The sequence below is a fragment of the Triticum urartu genome, chromosome 3 (assembly GCF_003073215.2).
Source record: "Triticum urartu cultivar G1812 chromosome 3, Tu2.1, whole genome shotgun sequence".
Classification (NCBI taxonomy): Eukaryota; Viridiplantae; Streptophyta; class Magnoliopsida; order Poales; family Poaceae; genus Triticum; species Triticum urartu.
This window is the reverse complement of record NC_053024.1, coordinates 709,075,264-709,080,608: the sequence shown is the minus strand read 5'-3', so window position 1 is coordinate 709,080,608 and position 5,345 is coordinate 709,075,264. Positions and strand designations below refer to the sequence as shown.

General features: G+C 42.9%; 1 long non-coding RNA gene across 2 annotated transcripts; it reads left to right on the top strand.

The window, feature by feature from the left end:
* The first annotated feature begins 986 nt into the window (after window positions 1-986).
* Window positions 987-4,972, top strand: LOC125546100. Of its 2 annotated transcripts, XR_007300439.1 has the most exons (3): window positions 1,039-1,555; window positions 2,485-2,675; window positions 3,450-4,972. It is a non-coding gene; the product is annotated as an uncharacterized LOC125546100 (long non-coding RNA). The 2 variants fall into 2 exon arrangements; XR_007300438.1 differs by having other exon boundaries at window positions 987-2,675.
* The last annotated feature ends 373 nt before the right edge of the window (window positions 4,973-5,345 follow it).

Here is a 5,345-nt window from a genome sequence, read left to right as displayed (position 1 = left end):
CACACAGCCATGTTAGTAAAAAGTTTCGTAATGTCTAGACTCAACTTCGGCCAAGGAGTGTGGAAGAGGGATTCCTACAGGCAGTTGGCTCTGATACCAACTTGTGACGCCCCCGATTCAACCGTACACTAATCATACACACAAACGTGTACGATTAAGATCAGGGACTCACGGGAAGATATCACAACACAACTCTACAAATAAAATAAGTCATACAAGCATCATATTACAAGCCAGGGGCCTCGAGGGCTCGAATACAAAAGCTCGGTCATAGACGAGTCAGCGAAAGCAACAATATCTGAGTACATACATAAGTTAAACAAGTTTGCCTTAAGAAGGCTAGCACAAATTGGGATACAAATCGAAAGAGGCGGAGGCCTCCTGCCTGGGATCCTCCTAAACTACTCCTGGTCGTCGTCAGTGGCATGCACGTAGTAGTAGGCACCTCCAGAGAAGTAGGAGTCTTCGTCAACAATGGCGTCTTGCTCCTGGACTCCAACGTCTGGTCGCAGCAATCGGGTATAGGAACGGGGAAAATGGGGAGCAAAGCAACGATGAGTACTCATCCAAAGTACTCGCAAGCAAGGGGCTACACTACAAATGCATTGTTGGGGAACGTAGTAATTTCAAAAAAATTCCTACGCACACGCAAGATCATGGTGATGCATAGCAACGAGAGGGGAGAGTGTGTCCACGTACCCTCGTAGACCGAAAGCGGAAGCGTTAGCACAATGTGGTTGATGTAGTCGTACGTCTTCACGATCCGACCAATCAAATACCGAACGCACGGCACCTCCGAGTTCTGCACACGTTCACACTACACCACAATCTTTGATTGGGAGCAATTAACTGTCGGGGGAAATAGCATCACAAGGGCAGATTATCTGCCAGGAATCTCTTAACTGCCGGTAGAAGTACCCAACGGTATATAAACTGCCGGCAGAACTAAAACAACAATAATACTCGGTGGCCTACGCGCGCGATAACGCCGGAGAGTGCGGGAAGGGCGAAAATTTCCACTCCAAATACTAAACAAAATCCCCAATCTTTGACTCACGCCAAAATCCCCAAATCGGCCGCCTGACCTAGCCTCCTCCTCGAGCGCCCTCCGCCACCGCCGCCGCCTACCCTCCGCGGCTGCTGACCGCCCCCGCAACACCCCAATGCCACCTCCATCCCCGACCATGCCACCCCAGTGCCATCCCCTCCCGGACCACTCCACCGAGCTCCCTCCGCCGCCCCGACCACTCCCCCGAGCTCCCTCCGCCACCCCGACCACCATTCGCCACCAGCCCTGCCGCTCGCTGGAGATCCTCCATCGAGCAGCGCCTTCGCTTCCAGGAGATCTTGCTCGAGAAGCGCTGCCGCTTCCAGGAGCTGCTACCCCGAGCAGCGTCGCTGTTTCCAGAAGCTCCTTCCTGCGACGTCTTCGTCCCCTCCCCGAAGAGCGCCGACTACATCCTCTCCCCCGAGCAGATGCCGCTTCTGCGTTCTTTCACACGAGCAGTGCCGCGTCTACTACATCGGGGTCTCCTCTACTTCCTCACTCCAACCCGTGAGATTTCTCTTTGTCTTATGAGGTTTATTAGTCTCAGGTATATGTTTTGTGATGTGTGATATGTGGACAGAACAAGAGCTATAGTTTGTGATAATTTCTTGAATCATTAGATAGAAACTACTTAAAATAGAGTTTAAAGAAATAAGGCGAAGAGAGTAGACTCCAAAATGAATGAGATTTAATTGAATCATCAGATGGAAAGTGAGGTACTGAAAGCAGATCGTAACCATATGTGTAGGCATTTCAGAATTCAATATGTTACTTGCATCTTAGGATTTATGGAATGCAGATTGCTCTGTACTTTTATGAGCAAGTCAGTATTATTACACACTACAGCCTTTTCAGTTAAAGCTAGACCAAGAAAAGCAAAGTGGCGTCTCTGCCTCTAAATTTTATTTTCCATAGTCAATAAATTAGAAGGGGCTAGTACCTTTAATAACATGAATGCGGATTATGTAAAGCTAGCTAGGCCATACATACACTTCCTATCTCAGTCATACATTGGGCAAACTTTTTGTTTGGATATGTACTGCACTGGTTGTTCTTTGGAAGTCACTACAGAAAATTGTAACAATTGCGAGTTTTGTTCTGAGAAGATTTGTGAATAGTTCGCAGTTCTAGGACAATTGTTTGGGCTATCTCAAAATATGGCATTTAGCTTGGAGGAGACCGTATCATGTGAAGAATTCTAGGCCCTCTATTCTAATTTCTTCCATAGTTAAGTTATTATTGCATAGATGTGATGTGAACAAGAACTGATGTACCAATCCGACTCACACCCATGCATGTACAGCTTCAGGATATGAATGTGATTATCCGAGGATCCATGTTGCTTAAATTCTTTCATTTATCATGGTTGTACCGTTGATTTGGTCCTTCAATTTGAATTTTAAATTATGTAATTAGTCTTTGTCTCCTTTGAGAAGCGCACCTCCTCCTCGTCCTCTCCACCAAGCAGCGCTGCTTTGACTACGTTGACTGCCCTGGGTAGCACCTCATCTACATCTTCGCGCCTAAGCAGCGTTGCCTAACCTCTAATTCTTCGCCCAAGCAGCACTGCCTACGCCCTCTGCTTCACCGCCTGATCAGCCCCGCCTCCTCTCCTTCTCAACCAACAGTGAGATTTCTTTGCTATTTCTATTGTTCATCCTTAGTAATTGTGTAATGGGCCCTGCTATGGTGTTGAAATTTTCCTGTTAGCCTCAATATCTTAATTCTCTTCACGTTCACTTGATCAACTCAGTGCATGTTAAACTATTTTTATGTGTGTTCCGATTATAAGTGCTGCATTGGAATACGTTCTTTGCCAAAATATAGAGCATGTAGACAATTTTGTGTACAATGAGAGCTTCTCCAATGATTTTTTTGCCAAATGGTACATCTCAAATATTGTATTGGATTATAGATGACATTGTTGCCATACTCTGCTCAGATGATGCTAGACTCATTGTTTGCTTTATGACATGTTCTTGTTCAGGCCATTCCTTGCAGAAAGCCCTTTATTTGACCTTAATCCTTTCAGTAAATCATCCTTATATGCATCTAACTTTGTACAGCTTGAAAGAAACTAAGCGTATACTGTAAAATTATCTGTATTTGTATCATACTGAAATAGTGCAGCATGTTGTTTGTATTGGTGTTATTACTCTTTTCATTATAGCAACTGGTTCATAGTTTCAAATTTCAAGTTTGGTTCGTAATGACTGGTCTTTCAAAAAAACTGAGTGCACAATCCAGTGAGCATCCAGTTTCCTGTTCGTTAAATGCACAACATACAAAAATTAAACAATGCCTTATCTATGGACCGAGGTTGCATGATTCTGGTTCTAAGCCAAGAGCAGACAGAGATCAGGGCTCTTCTAATAGTGTGTATTCAATGGATCGAATGCAGGCAAGCTGCCAAAGAGAAAGAACAAGATGCCGAGGTCCTGCAGTGGCTACGGTGGGGCGCACTGGTGTAGCCCATGCGAGCTACACGGGAGTGAGCCACCAGGAACCAAAAGATGCTGCCAATATTTAGTAGTCAGGTCAGCAAACCTGTCTTGGTAGTTCCATCACCGAAACGAGGTACCATATGGATTTGTTCTCTCTTCTAGTAGATAATCCAGATTGATATTATCTTTCGTGTGATTTTGTGCTGATGTATGATCCAGAATTTGGACACATACCCATGTGCTAGAAGGATCTGGTGTAGCTTGTTTAGTCAATGCTAGACCAGTTTACATGTAGTTCTGAATTTTTGATCGGTTGTACTTGCATATTGGAATGAAGGTGCTAAAGTTTAGCAACTCATACATTTTACTTCTTTATTTCTGTAAGTTGTGCCTTTTGGATTTTGAAAGTTGTCGATGGTTACAATTAGAATTGAAGCAATGCTACTTTACTCCCTCCGTGAAAGTAATGCTACTTGTACTGACTTTGTTGGGCGTTGTACTCTTTAGATAAGTGTTGTATCTTGCAGATTGTTAGGAATATGGCTTGAAAACTTCTTTCGGGGTAATTAGAAAAACGAACCGCTAAACTGCATCTCATAGATGAACACTGCTATTTACTGTCTCACCCGAGTGAGTTCCTAAGTATAAACATGCTATGCTTGGCATGCAGTTTTGGGGAAAAAGGAAGCATAACATGTGTACAAATTGTTTGACCTTGCATTTTACTACTTAGTATTTACTATACATCCAGAATTGTACTTGGAAGTGTCAAAAAATTTCATTTATAATCATCGATAGTAATATTGCTATAGATATATACACACACTGAAAGTCTGAAATAAATTCTAGAAAAGGTACAGCTATCATATCTTTTGCTTTGTCCTGTATTCAGTTTTTTAATCTTTTCCTGGTTTGATGTTAATATTTTGTTAGTTCATAGATGCTGCTATTTTGTACTTCAAAAATTTTAAACTTGATTTTGTTTTCTCAGCAGTTCAACAAGTTTTTTTTCTCAAGCTTGTAAGTTTTGTCACAAGGAGGAGATTGTTAGAATGCTACAGAACTTTAAGTACATGCATGATAGTAGTTGTACCTGTCAACTAGGATGTCTACATGATGTTTCTTGTATTCGTAGCAACAACACAATCATGTGGGGCGAGATTAAGCTACGATCTTCAAAATCAATGCAAGTTTGGTGATTCTTCGAGAGAGACATGTGGCTCTCTTTGAAGGACACGGTCTCACAGGATGGTGGCGAGTCTGTTATTCACAAGACATCTAATAAAGCCATCGAACAAACGGTTGTGAACAAGCAATTTTTCTTCCTGGACATGCCTGCAGCTGTGCGTCAAGATCAAACCATTTGTATCTTAGTTTGAACAAAAGAAATCTTATTGTCTTATGTAAATTCTGTTTACCGATGTAGTTGGATGCTACTGAATGGATCCATGAATGTTGAAATATTGAATTTTTTTGTCAATATGTGTTTGAGGTCTGCTACCGAATATTGAATCAATTCCTGTATGAATAGAAATAAAAAGAAATATATATGCTACCAAGATCAAGAAAACTACCGGGGTAAGTAAAAGTCAAGGGCAGACTATCTGCCGGGGCACTATTACTGGCATATACTTCTATCTGCCGGGAAAACAGCGTTTCCTGGCAGTGCAACTGCCGGGAGATCTGTATCTGCCGGGAGATCTATTTCTTGACAGCTGTTCTTGTGGCAGTTCTATCTGCCGGGAGAAACTTTGTCCCGGCAGTTTATCTGCCCTCTTAAGGGCCTTCTCCCGGTAGATTACATGCCATTGCATTCGTGTTGTGGTGTAGTGTCAACTCGATGACGTCCCTCG